Source organism: Microcebus murinus, chromosome 15 (assembly GCF_040939455.1).
Source record: "Microcebus murinus isolate Inina chromosome 15, M.murinus_Inina_mat1.0, whole genome shotgun sequence".
Taxonomy (NCBI): Eukaryota; Metazoa; Chordata; class Mammalia; order Primates; family Cheirogaleidae; genus Microcebus; species Microcebus murinus.
Genome location: NC_134118.1, coordinates 23,300,714 through 23,321,332, shown reverse-complemented (window position 1 = coordinate 23,321,332; position 20,619 = coordinate 23,300,714). Strand labels below are relative to the sequence as shown.

At 40.8% G+C, this 20,619-nt stretch overlaps 1 protein-coding gene and 1 non-coding gene across 4 annotated transcripts in view; both read left to right on the top strand.

Annotated features, from left to right (window-relative positions):
- Window positions 1-20,619, top strand: part of RIPOR2 (RHO family interacting cell polarization regulator 2) — a 207,802-nt gene that overhangs the window by 38,761 nt on the left and 148,422 nt on the right. The window lies entirely within an intron of this gene.
- Window positions 9,436-9,497, top strand: LOC142876790 (U7 small nuclear RNA). Its single transcript, XR_012923608.1, has one exon. It is a non-coding gene; the product is annotated as a U7 small nuclear RNA (small nuclear RNA).

The window sequence follows — 20,619 nt, the reverse complement described above, 5'->3', positions numbered from 1 at the left end:
TCTTGATCAGATATACGATTACAGCTGAAGAAAGCCTATTCCAAAACAAGTTAAACACATAAAATGTGGTTAATTTGGCAAGCAGTTGTTGTGTACCACCTGTAGGTTGTGCATGATGCTATGTGCTAGCAATACAAAATTGAACAGTTTAAGAGTTCTACCTTCCAGAGGCCTCCCGTACAGTGGCCAGGTCGGCTGTGACCAGTACAGTAGGTGCTGTGATCGGAGCAGGTGCAAAGTGCCAGGGCTGCACTGAGGAAGTGTCACGTGAAGTGGCTTAGTCTTCCTGGGAGCTCAGGGGAATGGGAGAAAGGGTTCCCAGATGAAGGCAACCTCTCAGCTGGCTGTCAAAAGTAAACAGTGTTGCTTGGGAAAGTTGAGTATATCAGCACGGTTGTACATGGCTGGACACAGCTGGACTGGCTGGTGTTAAAGGAGGCAGAAAAGGAGGTGGGAGAGAGGGAAAGGGTGGCACAGGGCCAAGGGCATAAGCTATTGAGGAACAGGTTTGGACTATACAGACAAGAGGAAGCCAGTGGTGGTTTTTAAGCAGAGAAGTGATATGAGGAGGTGAATTCACTGTGTTTATCCGCCTCCTTTCCATACTTGGGAGTTGTAACTAAGCGATGATCCAGAAGTGCGTTGCATGTTGCATTCTATGTGAGCAGAGCCCCGTGGGCTTGTGCATGCCCGTGGTCCTGCCATCTTCATTGCAAACTTGCTTCCCTGACGCTCCTGAGGCCTGGCTGGCCAGAGCCCTCCCTCCCCAGGGCTGCCTGCACAAATCCTACCAAATGGCTTCCTTCTGGGACCATTTCTCCTCCATCCTGGTGGATCCTTTGGGATAACTCATCGCTCCTTCAGCAGCCCCCACTGCTGGGCCCTGCCTTCCTCTGCAGCCACATCCCCCCTGGGGAAGTTCTCTGTGCATCCAGGCTGAGGCCCCCTCAGAGGGAATGCAGACAGCGGAGCCAGGGGTCCTGCTCCAGCACAAGCCCTCGTGATAAGAAGAGAAGAGGATGCAGAGAGGGAGCAGAAAGCCCCACACAGAGAGCTTGCACCTAGTTCCCAGCCCTCTTTCCTCAGAGCCAGATGGCCCCCTGGATTGAGGGTATCCCCTGGGGGCCTCAGGGACCAAAGGCCATGTGGCGGAGGGCACGGTGGCCACAGACACTGGGGGCAGCACCCTGTCTAGACCAAATGTGAGCTCAGCTGGCTGTCAGGGTGCACTGTGAGCAACACACCTAAAGAGCAGGAAGAGGGAGAGAGTGAGATACCCTCGTTTTGAGATAAAGGATTTAAGCTCAAGTAGAGATGGGGCGAGTATGGCCCAGGCGAGGATCCTCAAGTTTCTGGTATGCAAGGTGTCAGGGTGTCCTTGGTCATTGGCACTGGCCCAGAGCTAGGAAACATTGCTCCACTCCAGGTTCCAGAACCCAAAGCCTTGCCTCACAGTGGCCACAGACACCTCGAGCCATGTCCCATCACTCTCATGAGCACCCATCATCTCTCTTCTCCCACATTCCTTCAAGACCCTTGCTCTTTCCTCTTCCACAGCACAGAATGAAGGCAGGGAGAGTGAAAGTGGCTAGGGAGCAGCTATGGTGAGAAGGGTCCTTACAACAAATCAGAAATGGTTTCAGGGCCGCTGTGCCTGCAGATGGCTTTCAACATCCCAATTTCCTCATGGCTGATTACACAGGATTTTTAAATGTTTTTATTTGATTTATTTTTATTTTTTTTGAGACAGAGTCTCACTCTGTTGCCCGGGCTAGAGTGCCGTGGCATCAGCCTAGCTCACAGCAACCTCAAGCTCCTGGGCTCAAGCAATCCTTCTGCCTCAGCCTCCCGAGTAGCTGGGACTACAGGCATATGCCACCATGCCCGGCTAATTTTTTATATATATATTTTTAGTTGGCCAATTAATTTCTTTCTATTTTTAGTAGAGACAGGGTCTCGCTCTTGCTCAGACTGGTTTCGAACTCCTGACCTTGAGCTATCTACCCGCCTTAGCCTCCCAGAGTGCTAGGATTACAGGCGTGAGCCACTGTGCCCAGCCTACGCAAGGGTTTTTTGATGGAAATAAGGTGCTATATTGTGATGCACTCTAAGGAGCTTCAAAAAAAGAATGCTCAGATTTTATACCAATAATACCTGACTTATTTTAACAAAGAAAATTTTGATTTGGGTAGGGCCAGACCTCCACTAATTGACGAAATAGAAGTGTTAAGTCTTCTCTGCCCTTAACATCCACTTTACTGTCCCTTAACCTGCCTGCTTGGTGTAACCGCCTCAGTCTCAACGCATCCTGTTCCTCATTTCCTCTTATTCCTACCTTCTCCAAAGACCTTCTCTTCAGAAATTACCTGGTTACCATTTACTCTAAGTCAAAACTTCCTGATAGGTTTGTCATACCTCTTTCTGGGGGGTTGCATATTAACAAAGAACAACACATTTAGCCAAAGAAATGGAGCTCTGAACTGGAGTGTTAGGTACCAGTTAGCATAAGAATCAGTGTTATCTTGGGCTCAACTACAAGTTAACTGATCAAGCAGTCTATTAAAAATCGATTCATATTTTTAAATGATATCAAATAACCACACATTTAGAGCAGCCATTAGCAAAGTTTATCTCAAAGGGTCAGATAGTAAAGATCTTGTCTTTGAGGGATGTATTATACAATCTGGCACTCTTCAACTCTGCCGTTGTAGTGTGGAAGCAACCATAGACAATACATTCATAAATGAACATGACTGTGTTCCAATATAACTTTATTTACAACAAACAAACAGGTGACAGACTGGATTTAACCCCAAGGTCACTGTTTGAAGACTTCAGAATTCAGGATACATCCTTGAATTCCTGAAAGCACATATATACACATGCACATGATTAACCTCTTCCATGAAAACTAAGCTATTAATTAAAACAAACTTGAAGTAGCATCTTACATCTAAAAAACTAGCCAAAAAATAATGGCAATACCCATTGCTGATGAAATTATGACAAAATTGATTCATTTATACACTGTTGGCAACCTTATACATTTATATAAACTTTTCAAAAAGAAATTTGGCAAAACATTTTAAGAACCATAGATTTTCATGACTTTCAACACAGTATTGATAAAAAGAAAAAGCTAAAATGCACAAAGATGTTTTCTGAAACGTGATCTGTGACACAAAATTTCTAAAAGCAACCTAAACTCTCAGCAGTAGAAGAGCTTAAATTGTCACATATCAACAGAATTAAATGTGATCTACTGCAGAGAATAATTAAGAAATTAAGTACAAACAAAATGCTTTTAATCAATTAGAGTTACCTTCAGTTGTAACAATCTGATCACAGTTGCTCAAGCAAAAAGGGTTTATTTTTCTCATAAAACAAGAAATCCAGCCTCTTGATTCAGAGCAAACATCTCTGCTGTTCTCTTGAGATTTCCTCCCTGAGCACAGGGTGGCTGCAAAAGCTCCAGCCATCAAGTCTGTGATCAATGCAACGAGGAGCAAGGGAAATCTCTTTTATGATGAAAGTGAGAGCTTTCCTGAAAGTACCCCCAGCAGACATCTTATGTGTCTTTGGCCAGAACTACTAGTTCACAGATAACTCCCTAGCTGTAAGAGAAGATGAGCCATAGGTGATCATGATTGGTTGGCCAAACTTGAGTCATCACCTGGGACGGACCACAATTACCACTTGGAGCAAAATCAAGGTTCTATTAGCAAGAAAGTATGATAGAATGGATAGTAAGAAAGTGACAGTGTTTCTCAAAACCAAGTGGTATGAATCCTATGATCACAGCTGTGTAAAACTATGTGTGCATTTGATTAAGGGTTGGCCAGAGGGAAAGATGCAAAAATAAAAGTTTATTTTGGTATAGGGTTATGCATATTTTCCCCACGTTTTCTGTGACATTGTCAATATAATTTCTAAAAAGGAAGCAATGCTTTGGTTTAAAATCAAACACACAGAAAAAACTACTCCAAAAAAGCAGTGGCCTTCTGTATACGTGTTCACCTTCACCAAAAACTGGTTTTGGTTCTCAGAGCTAGCAAATGATTCCTCATAAGGTGGGCATTCTTTTCAAACTGAAATTAGTGATATGTTTGTATGGCTCAATCACATTTGTGCTCCAGATCCTCTTTTTGCAATTGTGCTGTATAAACCTCAAACCTTCCTTTTTGCAACTGTTCTATTCTCATTGAGCAAGATGGTGGTCATACCCTTGGCTTAGTGTTTGTTTCATTCCTGCAAGTCAGAGTATGTACCAAAGGATACCAATTAGATTTACACAAGGTGAGGCAAGTCCCTGGGGTGTTGTAGGCAGAAGCCCAACTGGTCTCTAGTCAAGAGTTTTGAAGAGGAAATTCTTGCTTTGGTTGAGGGATTAGCTAAGGGGCCTCTAGGATTTCCTCCAACTCAGAGTCCTTACTTGTATGAGTTGAGGTTGCTGTTGTTTAGTTAAATACAAATTCCACATGACTAATCACCCTCCAATATGGAAGGATGGTTCTACAAGTGGATTTGATAATTTCTAGTCTTATTTAACACATTAACTGCCATGTGAGTTGTATTTTACTCATGCTAGTTTTGAGCCTAGCGCTTTGTGAAGCATATGTAACTCAGGTGTCTCTTTACCTTGGGAGCCACATGGTGTACAGGCAGCTCACGCTGCCATGCTGTAGCATACATGGTACATGATAAGTGGCCCCCTAGGCAAAACCCTATAGTTGGTTTGTGAAAATCTTATTTGTTAATGTTCATATTGTTACAATTAATATTTACTATTTAATTGCATATAACTCATGCACAGAAAACAATAAAATATAACAAATTTTTCATTAAATTAGAAAAGATCATTTTATTTTCAAAGTTTTTATTCTATTTTTTGTAATAAAACACCAAAGAAAACACCAAAGAAAAAACTTTTTTGTAGTGTGGCAGTCAATGTGTTAAACATTTGAGCTGCAGTTTGCCAAGTCTATGGACAGTTCAGGGGTTCAGTATATGACCTAATATATATGAAACAGAACAGAAAAAAATAATCCGCAATGATGAAGTAGATGAAATTTACTTTTGTGCTCTGACCCTTCAGTCTTCCATGTGGTGGCAGCCTTGGGGTTCCCTATCCTTGCTTGCCTAACTTTACCCCTAGCAGCAAACATTTATTTTTGTATCTTCTATTTCATACATTCAGCAAAATTTACCTATTTCCTATCCTCTAAGAATCTTGTTTTCTTTTTCATCTAGCTAATGTAACAACAAGCAACTTGTGCTAGGCAGGCGTTCTCCATTTCGGGTAGGCTGCGTGCATTCAAACGGTGAAGTGTCTTCCAAAGTTGATTCCTTGATAGCAAGGTGCAATGGTATAATCTCGGGTTTACTTTGCCCACAGATAAGGCAAGGAAGTAGGAAGAAGCATTAACACTTTTTTAGTCATCTGACTTCTCATTCTTCCTGGAACTAGACCTCTGACAGCTAATCTTCCACTCAAAGATGTTCTTAATGCAGGCGTTTTAAAATGAGGGCCATTACCTGGTGGCATTTTGTTTGTTTGACTCATAGGATATTTAAGTCTGAATCACTGTCATTATTTAAAAACTGTGATGTTTTACATGTAAATCCAGATTTCAGTGATCTCCTGAAGAATCAGACCTGGCAACCCTGAGCAGCACTTCTCCTGGGTGTCTCCAGTAGAGTCGAGCAGAGACCACCCTGTTTGGACAGGACAGTGCTTTCTGCGGTAGAATTTCCACCATTTGTCCACGAAGGCTCAGGAGTCTGTGGTCATAGCTCGTCTTATATCTTGCCTGCTTTTCTCATTTACCTTCCCTTCCTGGCTCCTGAAGGCATTTGAATTTGCAACCCAACTTTAAAGATTACGGACAGTGGCCATTTTGCTTGGTCATGTGGGATGGTAAAAATGATCATGCAAGCTGAAACTGTGCAAAGTGATCTTAAAAATCAACTGGGAAAGTGGTGATCATTCCATAAACTTAAAAATGTTTGTCAAAACATTAAAAACTCTCTTACTATCAGTTATAAATGTACAGGGAAATGAAAAAATAGTAAATTAATAGTTAGTTAGTACACTATAATTTAAAATATTAGAAACATCGAGAATTAAAGTTTTATTTCTTTGTAAAAAAAAATTATCAAAAGTAGTTTAAACTCTGCTTGGCTTCTATATAACTCATGATCTAGACCAAGCATATTTTTGACACCTTGGCAAATTTATTATACTCCTTTCTAAGTATGGATCATTTTCCACCACTTTATATTGTGTTTTCAACATCATGAAACTTTTCTGAGAGATTTTTAATGTCACGGTTCTGCTAGTGTCCTTTCTTCTGAAACTCCATCATCCTTTTCCTCACTTATGTCAATAAGTTCCCCTTCCCTGAGTTCCTCTGGCTGCATGCCTAGAGTCTCTCCAATGTGGCAGTGGCAATATTCTCGCAGCCAGCTGTGACTTCTGTAACACCACTTACATTCAGTTCAAATGGTCATGTTCAGCATTATTCCCTTTTGTTTCTTTTTTTTTTTCTTTTGCACTTTCATCTTTGTTGGCCAATTCCCTCTTTCAGTTATCATTTTTGTAAAATGCCACATGGGTTTCCCATTTGGAGATAAGGAGGAGACAAAACTGCACACTTTCCTGTCTGTGTGGGAACTGAGTAACAGTCTGCACAGGGCCCCATCACCAATAGACTTCGAAAGAAGGGGTGTGATAGGTGACCGGTCGTAAGGCACACCTGCCATTTCTGTCAGCGATCCGGGGCCCGTAGGGCTGGAGGTGAGGTTCGTACTTCACACAGTCACGCACAGTTAATATATCATGCCAAGGGAACTGTGTCGTTAGGGGACTGCTGTTTCCTAACTACATCATGGAAACTGAAATTTGTGCCTGCTGGAACGGTGCAAAGTGAGGAGCACTTGTGATGTCTTTTGTGTGATAAGACAAATTATGAGAGTTTCATAAGATCTAAAACTTAGAGCGAACTATAGAGGTCACCAGCCCAAGTAGTCTCAGAAGGAAAGATCTCATGTAGTATCCTATCTTGTGGCCATTAGGCGAGCCCTTGAGAAAACGAACCATTGCCCTGCGCTTTCCTAACTCTTAGTGCGTGGATTCTCAGCGAAAATCTGTCAATACAACACTCTGACCACCAGGTGGGGTGTCAGCTCCCCAGGGCTTTGCCACTAAGAGCCAGAGCTTTCAAAATGTGATGGTGGGTGCAAAATGAATGGAAACTCTGAGTCCACACGGTGAATTATCTCTGTGGAATCCTCTTGTATCCCATAAATTAGGTCCAAGATGAGGGATGTGGAGCTGCCTCCTTCCCTGGATGGAAGCAGCTTTCCTGGGAAGGTCTGGAGTAAGGAGCTTAAATCAGCTCACTTAACTCTTCCCTTGGCCAGCTGTCTCTATAGGACGTTATTTTTTTTTTCCTTTGAAAGTTTCCTCAAAACTCTTTGAGTTGAGATCTGGATATGGACCTTGGGGATAGGGAGGCTACTTAGCCAGTTTTGGTGGCCACCTACCCTAAGGAGAAGGACTTCTTGTGGCTCCAAGTGGCCCAGCACACTGGGAGCCCACAATGAGGTTTGATTGTGAGTTCCATGGACCAAAACCCACAGGTGGGATTTCATGGATAGCTTTCAGCCACTGTGTATAGATGTCCCTTGGTTCCCTAGCAGGGGGACATGATCATAATAGTTAACTGGTCGACATTTTCAGAATCTGCCATCCCATCTGTCTTATGGGAAATTACCTTGATGTAATGCACCTCCTGGTACGCTATCCAGAAGTCACACAACAGAAAGGCTCACAGACCAAATTAAAATGCTCATATCACATAGGTTATTAAATCAATTTAAAATATATAGTGAGATGCAAGTAGAGAAAGATATAAACAAAACTTGCAAGATAACATAAGATAGAGTGCAAGTAAGATGGGAGGACCACATTATCTAAATCCTAGGGTGTACAAAGTTCATATGTTAGCCTCCCACCCCGTCTCTGCCATGTCAGCCTTTACTTCTGATGCCATGGTTATAAAGATCAGAACTGAGGTTTGAGCAAGGGTTCTACAGGCAGAAGGTGCCTGGGGTTAATGACACATGCTTGTCAGAGAGACAGGGACAGAAGCAAGTATGCTTGGCCACAGCTGTAGCTTGTTGATTAGACTGTTGAACAGCCATGGGTTTTATGTGTGTATCTTAGCAGAGAACACATAGGTCGAGATGGATAACCCCAATCGTTGGCCAAATTAAGGCCCTGTGAACACTGAGTGTCCATGCATATTTTGTGTATCCTGAGTATTTGAAGGATTTTGCATATTTAGTGCTTCATGTCTGATGTATATTTAGTGCCTAAGTGCTTCATGTATATTTATTATCTCATAAAATATTAGGATTCTCCTGGCTCGCCCATTCTTTTCTATCGATATTTAACATACACGTGCCCTACTTACTACGTATCTTAACACATCTTATAAGTTTATGATGCATCCCATTTTGTTTTTTTCCTTCTACAGCATGGCTGAGTGTTCTCAAACAATGCAAAATCTCAAACAATGCACACTACAAGTCACCTGTAGAATATTCTATTCTCTCATTCTAACACATCGTACAGATAAATTTAAACTATAAGCCATCACTATCATAGTAAACAATATAGAAACAGCATATTTTAAACAATTCACCCATATCAATGAGTCCAATGAGTCCAGTCTTTTCAGAAGTCCCAGGGTGTGACTCATAGTTGTGGCTTCTCCAGACCATGAGGCTATATGAAGCTCCAAGCATCCAGGAGTCACATCTTTGTCATCAGCTCTGCTTATTCACAATGTCAAAGTTCCTCTTTTGGTGTCAACTTCTTATTTGTTGGTTTATCATTTGTGCTTCCTCATCAGAGGCATTGTCTGTGATGCTTTTGTTCATATCTACATATTAAAGTTGATTTGGTCCTATCCCTTGTAAGTCCAGAAGCTAAGACCTTTATTTTTTCAGCACATTGAGACATTATGGTCTAAAGGCACATAGTACAATATGATCATAAGCATTATTCATTTTTGGATAAGCCTACTCTTTCATGTAAGAAAATGTTCAGAAACCCAGACTGAAGATTTTATTCCTGATACAATAAGTTTTGTTTTGCTTGGCCTGTTTTATTTATACAGATACAATAAAAGGTATTGAGTATTAAACCTAGGCAAATAACTATATCACAACAAAAAGTAAACAAACTTAATAAATTCACTTGGCAGAGTACTTGAATACTATTCTAAGTAGTAAAATCAATCAACATATGACTTTTTTACACAATCATTATTCTTTGGGTTTTCTTGACAATTTACCAAATCTTTTATAACATATTTTTCTGAAATCTGAGGGGTCAGTTAGAACAAGATACCAATTAAAAGTGTGTTCAGGTGTTACAGCTCTTTTAGAATTTGTTTAATAGGTTTTCCAGTCTTTGCTGGAAGACCCCCATGCTAACAACAACAACAAAAAGTGTTCAACTGAGAGATAAAGATTAAGAAGTCACAATCAAATCATTTATTTCAGTCCTAGGTAATGAGTTCTTGTTTTGTTGATCTTTGGTTAAGCTCCACTTTCATAAAGTCTACTTCTGGACTGAAAGAGTCTTGAAAATCCCAATTCAGTCCTTGGGTGGAGTCTGACAGGTGTTAGGTATCATATGTTATTGAGATTCTTTGACACTTCTTCTAAAACACTCAATTTTAGAGCTGCATTTTATAGTGAGAGCTCTTAGACAAGTAGGAGGGAAAAACAGGAACCACCTGTTGATGACAAGACAGGATAAATCTGGCTAATTGATTATGTTAATCAACATTATCAGTATGGGTAGAATCATCTACTTAGATATGATACTATGGATAGTGAAGAGACATTGACAAACCTCTGGGGCCTTCTGATCTATCCCATAAGGTGTATGCTAAATTTGCCACTAAATGACAGGGCATACATACCTAGGGACAAAATCAGTTTGTTGGCAGCTTAGTATCAGTCTTTGCTCTGTGAACACTGCACATTCCAGGTTTTATGTAGCTTGGACATTCTACCTCACTTGTAACCTTGTTGAAAGCATATTGATGAACTCCGTCTTATTCCCGTTATATCTCTTTGTGTGTTTTAAAATGATTTAATCAAATATGCGACTTGAGCCTTTTAATTTGGCCTGTGAGCCTCTCTGTTCCCTGACCTCTGGGGTAGCCTTTTTGGCGGTGTACACGGAGGCTTTCTTTGCATACAATAATTTCTCATACAGTACTACTCATCAGTCGCTATATCATGAAATATCTTTCTGTCCTAGACTCCATTTATAGAACCCTATGAAATATTTCCTTACCTCTATTTAGCTGCTGAGGAAACTGAGACTGGCTGGAACGTAAGTCACATAGCCAGCAGGAGGCAGAAACAGGACTCGAATGTGGTCTTCTGACCATGCATGCCCTTTCGACCACGCCACAGCTGTCTCTCCAGCTGTTCCGGCCAGCCACGGTTCTTGCTCGGCCATCTCAGAGAGCTGGGCGTTCAAGACTTCACAATCAGCCTATTATATTCTAGAAAATAAATCCTTGATCCTAAACTGAAATTTGCTTCTTCGTAACTTTTGCCTGTTGATCCCACTTCTGTCCTCTAAGGGAATACAAGCAAGTCCTTCATATATTTGAAGAAGTTAATCCTATCTTCTCATTTCCTCTGCAGACCACATATCTCCAGCAATACCAGCTAGGCCTCACGTGATAGTTAGGTTCAAATTCTTAATTATCTTTGGTTTCTGTGAAAACATGATCTGTAGCACTGAGCAGGTGAGGTCAGGCAAGCACAGGGCACACAGAAGGACGTCTATATCTCTTGAACAGAACGCTGCTTCTGTTATCAAACAGCACTATTTCAGTGTTTTTTTTGTTTTGTTTTTGTTTGTTTGTTTATTCCTGGCAATCATATCATTTTTTTCTTGGTCTTTATTAGAGTCAACTAATCTGCTTAGTACTAGTTCCCAAATTGTTTTAAGAAACTCTAGTCTACCAGATGTTATTGGGTGCTCGGTGCTCAAACAAATATTTGAAATTCTAATTCAAAATTAACCAGTTAATGAGCCCTCCACGAAGCATTATGACACAGCGGTTAAGAGCATGGACAGTGGTTTAAATCCCAGTTCTGCCAACTGTGTGACATTAGGCAGATGACTTAATCACTCTGTGCTTCAGTTTCCATGTAGACAGACTGGGATAATAATAATAGTACCTATCACAGAGGGTTGTTATAAAGATTAAATGAGTGAATATACATACATGAAGGCCTTATAACAGTGGCCAGGATATAATAAATGCTCAGGAAAATATTAATTAATATCATGCAACACACACTATGAATCTCCTGAAAGAGAATCCTTTGGAAGAGGGTTTGGACAATGCTTCCCTAGGTCTTTATCACACTGAACTATTATCAAGACTTTTCCCATGCTCCGTTCATGCAGCTGCTATCTGGAACTAAATGCAGGACTTTATCATCTGTAGCTATTATATTTTGCTCTGTTTTTAGTATGTTATTCCAGCCTTTCTGTACCCCTCAAATGTTGATTCTATTAACTACCACTCCAAATCATATAAATAAACTAGAAGTTTCCCTGATTGACTTACTGCTATCGGTAAGACTAGTTTGCAGTTAGCTATCTGCAAGTTCCTCTGCATCAGCCTGGCACTTCCTCACCGAGGACCTAAGGATGGTTATTGGATTTATATTAACCAGGAAGTCTGGTGGTCCCAGAAGACCCTACTTCTCATCCTCAAGTTGTCTCAAATGGAAAGTGTGAGGGAGCAGGGTCACAAAGTCATCTTGTCAATGGCCCTTTCATCACATAATGAAGAACACATCAGGGCTGGAGGTGCAAGAGCCAGCTTGGATGCTCTAAGCAACTGCCTTCCTTTCTCAAGTTTATAATCCACTTGGGTTAGGGTTTCCAGAAACAATGTGCTCCTGCTGAGATATTCAGGGCCAGTCAGCAACTTGTTATTGTCGAGAGATTTTGATCACTTTGCAGCCTTCTCTTTCATTTTAGTGTTTTAAAAAAAATCACTTGGCCTATGGAGCACCTGGTCCCACCCCTTGCCTTTCAGCGTGGAGCTTACCTGAGCAGCTGCTCCTGGCTATTTTCGAGCCATGCTAGCAGAGAGGAAGCTTTCGAATTCTCCCAGCAAAACTTCCTTCTAGCCTTTTAAACCAGCACACCCATGTTTACTAAATTGAAGACTAATGTGTCCATGGAATGAATGGCCCTGCTGAAAATACTGAGAGGATGATAATGGTTTAAGTAGTTTAAGCTGTTTCCTCGTGGTTGTTACTTCTCCACTACCAACTGGAAAAAATTAAGATCTTTCCAATTTGGAATTGCTCACAACAAAGGAGACTGTTGCCAATCCCATGTGTTGTGCATAGGAAGTGTTTCCTGAGAAGGGGACTCCAAGTTCAGTGCTGTTTCGTTCCATTCAGAGAGGTGTGTCCATTTAGTTGATCTGGCAGGTGGCAGCGTGGCTGGGAGGACTTCTTAAGGCTCCAGTTTCAGCCTCAGCAACGGTGATAGGATGCACAGAGCAGCACGAGGAAACCCAACCAGGCTTCCTTGTTGGGGCACCAGGGTACTGGGGCACTGGGGTACCATGAGGCCCTCCTTTCCTGTCTTACTACAAAACATCCTCTGAGCTCTTGGGCTGATTTTATTTCTTAAATCATGGATGAATTCATGTACATAATAATAATAATTAAAGCTTACACTTTATTGAGCATTTACTGTGGGGCCAGACACAATGCCAAGTGCTTTATTTTTTAGGTTTTCTGTATTTCTTTCTTTAGAGATGGGGTCTTTCACCAGCCCCAGCTGGTCTATAACTCCTGGGCTCAAAGCAATCCTCCCACCTCAGTGTCCTGAACAGCTGGGACTACAGGTATGCACCACCATGCCCAGCTCCAAGCGCTTTAAATGAATTATGTCACTTAGTCCTCACAATGCTTTAAGATAGGAATTATTATTCCAGTTTTGCAGATTAGGACATTGTAATTTGTCTAATATGCCAGTTAGGATTAGACCTAGCTATGCATGTTAGAAAACAGGAGACGAATAAAATGTAAAAGTTTCTTTCTTTTTCTCTCTCATTTATAAAAAGGCTAGAAGTAAATGGTGCAGGGCTGATCTGGTGCTCTCAAGTGTCAGAGTCTGGGGCTCCTTCCATGTTGTCACCCATTGTTGTCCCCATGTGGCTTCTTCCACATGGTCCAACAGTGCCACTTGGGTTATAAATATCACATCCTTGCTCTAGCCAGCAGAAAGGAGAAAGACCAACAAAGGGTGTGCCCCACCTTTTAAGGATACTTCTCAGAAGTCACACATAAGATTTTTACTTATATCCCATTGGACAGAACTGGACCATGGCCACACCTAGCAGAAAAGAGAGTCAGAAAAGTATAGTCTATTCCAGGCAGCTAGGTGCTCAACTAATACTTAGGGTTTTAATATTAAGGGATAAGGGAAGAACAGGTATTAGGGGACAACCAGCTGTCTTTGCCATAATTAGAACCCAAAACAGATTCCAAAGCTATGAGCATATTTGCTTCATCTTAATACATATATTACAATTAGTCAATTATACCTCAATAAAGTTGTTTAAAAAGATGAAGTAGTTCTGGAAACACAGCCTCAGCAGTGAGGTCATCTATATAAATATGTGTGTTTCCTTTAGTCAACCTAAAGGAAAAAACTGAGGCAAAATTAATATAAGTAGAGGGTTTATTGGGGCCAAATTTGAGGCCTGCAACAACCCAAGAGCCAGATTCAGGTTGCCCCGATATATGCTCCAATAAGCTACTGATTGGCTATACTTTATTCTTTGTAACACAAATTTCAACATGAAGATAATGGGTGAGGTAGTTAGTCAGGAAACTACAGTGAAGAAAAGAAAGAACAAAATGCCTTTAAACAATTGTCCCCCAGACATGGAGGGTACAACATGACTGAAGTCTCATGCTCTGTCTCTCTGGGCCTGATAAATTTTGCATGCCTCACATAATGCAGACTGCTCTGAGCTGTTTTTATTTTCTCAATCTTAACTAGTTTTTAATGGCAGTATTTCATACTTATTAGGACCTCATTATGACTACCTGACAAACTAATATATTGTACTGATGATGTAAGTAAAGAAACACAGGAACATCAGCCAACTACTTTATTTGATTCTTAGGAAGCTACAAAGTAAGCAAGTCATTAGGCTCAAATGTAAAACAACAAAAAAAATTTTTTTTGCTTAATAAAATTTAGTGCCCACATAAATGATAAGCTCTCTTGGCCTCAGAAATATGCAATTAGCAAAATGCAACATTAGTAGAGAATGGATCTCACTAGGACAAAAGTAACAAGGCAAGCTCAGTCACCTAAAAATAGGACTCAAAAAGAAATCTTCACTACATTAGTTTCATTTGCATTTAGTCACACAAACTACTGAATAATTCATTTTATTTGAATAGACAGCAGAACTAAAAGAATTTGGATCCTGGAAGTAGCAACAACCAAACAAAGCTATTATTCTTTTTTTTGCCCCCTTGGTACGAAGCCAATAATTGTTAACAGTCTTTGGAAAATGGGATTTGTTGAGGAATGCTTTTGGTTTTTGTTTTCTATACTTTAGAATTATATGAATTTTTACCACAAATATGTGTGTCTTTTGCTACTTAAAGAGGAAAAGATCTTTTGGAAGTTAGAGATTGCTAAACATTATTAATCTTTGAAAGGTTGCGGTTGAGGCAAATACCCTGGATTAGGGTCATTTTTCATTAGTCCCTTCCTCATGAGTCAAACAGTTGAGGCCCAGCGCAGAGTCTGTGCAGGGTCTGCCAGACTCTCTGCTTTAGTAATGCCGAGGGGCGAGGTGAGCCCCCTTCCTCTCTATGCTACCTTGGGCTCAGATAAAAGTAGCATTTATTGAGCATTTACTAGATGCCAGAAACCCTTCTAAACCTCTTACAATTATTACCTCATTGAATCCTCTCAGCAAGCCTCTGAAGTAGGTACTACAATAACCTCTATTTTGTAGATGACAAAACCACGGAACAGAGAGGGAAGCGACTTGCCCAGGATTGCACAGCTGGTGAAGGCAGGAGTTAGACCCCAGACAATATGGCTCCAGAGTCTACAGCGTTATCCACAAAGGCCAAACATACCACAGGCTTAACTGCGTTTGGAGGGCATGTGACAAACGCTTAACCGGGGTTGCAGGGCTGGCCAGGGGGTCCCGGGCCCGCTGAGTACAGATGTATACTCCTACTTCTGCAACCACAGCGAGCTCAGGGAAGCCCCCACTGGTTCGCTGGAAGCCAAAGGCAGGGACATGTTCCCTAGAGGTGGAGAGAGAATGCCCTTCCTTCCCTTAGGTTTCATACTTTGTCATTCAACCTTATCTCTTTCCTCCCCTAAATTCAGAATTCCTTCGGCTTTAGCAGAGAAAAAGTGTGCAGGGCAAGCAAGAATTTATGCTGACTGTTTTCATTTTAGAATCCACCGTGGCTCTATGGGGAAGGAAACCTGGGAAAATATTTGTTTGGGTTAAGTGCTTTCTACTTACTCACCAGGCAACTCTGGCTCTCAGGACATAGAAAGCAGCCATTGAAAGCCTTATCCAAAGATAAAATTCTTTATAGCCCTGTTGGTTTCCGTCCAAACTCTACACCCTTTTGTTCAAATGGAGGAGAGCAAAGGCAGTGGCAAAATAGAAAAGAATGTCAACTATTTGAGCCCCACCCCTGTTTTTGTATCTCCTACAGAGGTGGAGAAAGTTATCCCACAGAGAAGTGAAGCAGAGGAATTTGAGATAGAAGACTGGGACAATGAATGAATGTGTTCATTCAGAGGGCAGGAGAAAGGATGTGCACTGTTCTCCACCCCCCATTCCTGCCCAGCGCCTCTCTGCTTCTCTGCTTTGCTCCTAGCTCACCTCATTAGCTCCCCAGAGCCCAGCTGCATGGTGCCAAGGAAGCCCCTGATGTGTTTGGGCAGAGAGACAGACTAAACGAATGCAGGAAAACGCCAATGCCCATCACACCCTCCGCACTCTGGGACTCCACAACTCCCTTGCCTTTATCCCTGCGTGCACCTGTGGATGGGACAGGCACTTCTGTGCACCTGAAGAGTCATAGAGCTCTGTGTACCCACCACTCCTCATTCATACTTTACATATAGGTATTCACAGACTGTAGTTGCACTTGTGACTATAGCTAGAGGCTGGGAAGAAAAAGGGACAGACACCACAGGCTTAGCCACGATCTTATTTTCCCATCAGGAAATAAATACGCAATACTACATTTTAAAATCCATTTATATAAAAATGCATGTATTTGTAAAATATTATGGTGGGGCACATTGAAGATGCCCAGGTGTTCTGATTTTGCTCACTACTGGTGACATGTAAAGGGTGTATAGATGTCCAAGTTTTCCCACTATAATAGGCTTAACTCACATCATACTGGTAGGTAAATTAGGAAGCACTTTATTTGCTTTGTGAATTTCTGAATCTGGGCAAAGCTGATGGGAAAATAATTCAGAGTAATTCATGGTGTTTATTGAGATTCTTAGCAGCTTCTCAATGGCTGTAGGATCAACAATGCTGAGACCGTGGAATAGCAGAGAAGACTTGGATTGTGTTAAATATTCAAGGCCAAGGAGCCTGTCTGAGATGGGGTTCTCTAGTGTGACCTGGCAGAGGGGTTTAGCCTGGGGTGTGGTTGGTTATGTGAGTGTGGGCAATTCCTCTTCTACTTGCTCCCTAAAAATATAGTCACTGGCCAACCAACAGCAATATGATTTATTGAGTTCCTACTGTATGCCAGATGCCTTATTTACATAACTTCATTTAACTTCTGTGAGGCATGTGTTTCTATTCCCATCATACCGAGGAGGAAAGCGTAGCTAAGAGACAGGTTACTTACAAAGCTAGTAAGTGGCTAAATGGAAATTTGAACCCAGATCTGTCAGTTTTAAAACCTGTGCTTTTAATCATCATGCTATACCACCAATTGGCTTCCAGTGCTCAAACTAGACTTATAATTTTCCAAATTAAAACTCATCCTATAAATGACAGATGGACCGTTTCTTTGGCTCTGGGTCCCAACATGCTGTGGAGGAAGTCGAGAGAGCTGGCCTTTCCTTTCCCCAGAAATGAAAGCAGAACTGGAGGCTTCTCATCAACATCAACCCGCATTAATCTTAGTTCTTGCCCAGAATTCTGCACAAGTCTTTTTTTCATATCTCCAGATAGCTGGTTACAGAAAGAAGAACAAGATCCATTCATACTAATTTTATCAGGACCTTTTCAAAAGGGGAAGCTCTCTGTGTCAGGTTTGCAGGAGACAGTTCTGCCTGGTAGTGAACGTGGCTTGGGATGACTTGGATGGAAGACGGCACGGTCTCTCCCATAGGACAGTCAATGTACAGTGTGACTTTCATAAACAAAGAAAAAGATGTCATGTTAGGGCTACAAAAACAGCAAAAAAAAAAAATTCTATATCATTTCAAACTAGCAGACCATTGCACATTCCCTCTGTGGTCCTCGGTTGGCCCAGGAATAGAGTGGGAATAGAAAAGAGAGAGGATCCTTGCAACCTATGGGTAGGAGGCACAGCCGCTTAAAGAGGAAAATTAAGCCCCTTGTTTCTAATTATCCAACAAGAAGTGATAGAAAATATTGAGGTCAATTATAAAAGGGAGTTGGGCATGGGAAGGAACTAGTTTGAAATAGAGAAAATCATAGGAAACCTTTCTCCAAAAATATATAAATCTCAATAGCATGCACCTCGGGCCTGAGCAAATGTATCTAGAAGGTAAGGTTTATGTCAGCTTCATCACATCACCAGTTCCATTCTGGGTCCTTTTCACATCTCGTCCTGAGATGCTCACATCACTCTGAAATTCTCCTGCTGGAAGAAAGAATGGTGAACATTGGGAATTCACATATGTTATTGATTTTATTCTTATAACCACCCTATGAAAAAGGTACTAATATTTGTCCCATTCCATGGATGAGGACACTAAAGAAAAAGGTGATTAAAGATCCTGCCCAAGGTCACAGAGCTAAGTGGAATTTAGGATTTGAATGCAGGCAGTCTGATCCCAGAGCACGTACTCCCAAATTTCATTGACTGTGCAGCACTAGTGACAGCAGATGGATCAAACTTGACCCTCAAGAATAAATCTCTGAAAGAGGGATTTCAGAGACTGCATTAACTGGGATCAAGACATACATGGAAGATGGGGAGAGAAGGAGCCACTTTTTCATGGTCATTTGGTTGAGCCAATTGACATTTAAAATCTGAGAAGATCTTTGATATAAATAAGACCCTAATTCTGGCCAAGCACAGTGGCTCATGCCTGTAATCCTAGTACCTTGGGAGGCTGAGGCGAGAGGATTGCTTCAGGCTAGGAGTTCAAGACCAGCCTGAGCAACACAAATGAGACCCCCAATCTCTACAAAAAACAGAAATATTAGCCAGGCGTGGTGGCACGTGCCTGTAGTCCCGCTAGTTGGGAGGCTGAGGCAAGAGGATCGCTTGAGCCCAGGAGTTTGAGGTTGCAGTGAGCTATGATGACACCACTGTACTCTAGCCCGGGAGGGAGAGAGTGTCTCAAAAAGAGAGAAAAAACCTGACTCTAAGCTAGTTATTTAAAGCAATGTATATTCATATATTCATGTGTGGGGAGGGTATGAATAAAAGTGGTAGTTTCAGTGAATTATAAAATTTCAAAATTGAAAACACCCTCATATTGAAAATGAAGAAATTCAGGCTCAGAGAAGTTAAGGGATATGCTTAAAACCATGCAGGTGGCAGCCTTCAGCTTAACAAAAATATTTCTGAAACTGCAATATGCTGGCCTGAAAAACAGAGCACACAGAAGGGAAAAGATTCACTCACACTAGAGTCATATTTGGGCAATACAGTTGTTTTCAGAGCAGTTTTCACTTTAAAAGGTCTTCTTATCCTAATGAGATAGCAAAACCCCAGTTTATGTCTTATATCTTCTTGGCAGTTGCAGCAAAGCTTGGATTCTCACAGCTTAACAGACTTGAGTGCTGCTTTCCCTTCATGGGCTCATTTCAACATAAACAGGCAGCCCTGACTGCCCTTATGCTATCCATATGTCGGTGGGGTTTGGCTGACGTTCAGGCTGGCCACCCAAAGTCCACTGCTGATGACACACTTCAGATTAATACATGGGGGTGAGGAGGGAAGTTTCCTAGCAGTTGAATAAACACTTCTAGCTTTTTTGAAATGCAGATGACTTCAGCTCTCAAAATGCTTACATACTAAATGGTTAGGCTTTCAAGAACAAAGATGTTTCTAGAAACCAACAAAAAATCAGAGCAGACTTTCACAGGAGCAAGAGCTACCCTCCCACCAATGATGTGCCAGTGCCCAAACTTGCTCCTTCCTCCCATCGGGATTTTTATCAAAACTAGAAAATGTAAATATTTGATTAATTAACACATGAAACATACGATTCTGCTGAGTTTTCTTATATTTGAACAATAAACTGTTAAACTGCTATGCTCTATTTCAATATTGGAGATAAATATTTGATCTCGATTTCCTTTAATGTATCAGAACCAGCTCTTACGTAAGAATGAAGGTGGCTTGTGTTCCGAATTTCTTTGTTTTAAATTAAACATTTACCTTTATTACGATTACAAAGGCATACCAAAAAAGGGGGGGCATACCTATTTGTTGAAGACCTTTTAGAATTCTCAAAGAAGTTTCAAGAAAAAAATTGAAAACATTGGTAATCCTGCCATGCTTTTTGGTATATTTTTTAAATTAATATATATGGTTTTATTTGCCACAAAATTGGTACCATGCTAAATACAGTATATGCAGTGAGTTTTAAATTATTTTTTCTTAACTTTGTATTTTCTAGTATAATTTAGTCATCTTTAAAAACATAATTTAAATGGTTGCACAATATATCAAAGTATATATGTACTATAATACACGTAACTATTTCCTTGTTGTCGCACATTTGGTTGTCAGCAATTATTTTTGTCATTATAAGTAATGCCATAGTGAGTATGTTTGTACATATTCTTTGTTTCCTTGTTATTTTCTAGATGTAAAATTATTGCAGGATGAATGTTTTCGAGAGTTGTTTAGCATATTGCCAATTTGCCCTCCAAAAAGGCTGGACCAATTAGCCCTTCCACTAGCATTTCTTTAGCTGTTAATGAATTTTCGGCTTTGCTTTTATTCCTTTTACCAAATTTTGAACTATGGCAAAATACACATAACATGAGATTTACCATCTTAATTTTTAAGTGGACAGTTCAGTAGTGTTAAGTATAGTCATATTGTTATGCAACCAACCAATCTCCAGAAGTTTTCTTTTCTAGCTTTATTGATTGACAAATAAAAATTATATATATTTAGGGCATATAATATGGTGTTTTGATATATGTACACATTGTAAAATAATTACCACAATCAAGTTAATTTGCATATTCATCACCTCACATAGTTACTGTTTTCTGCGGTGAAAACTTTTGAGATCTACTCTCT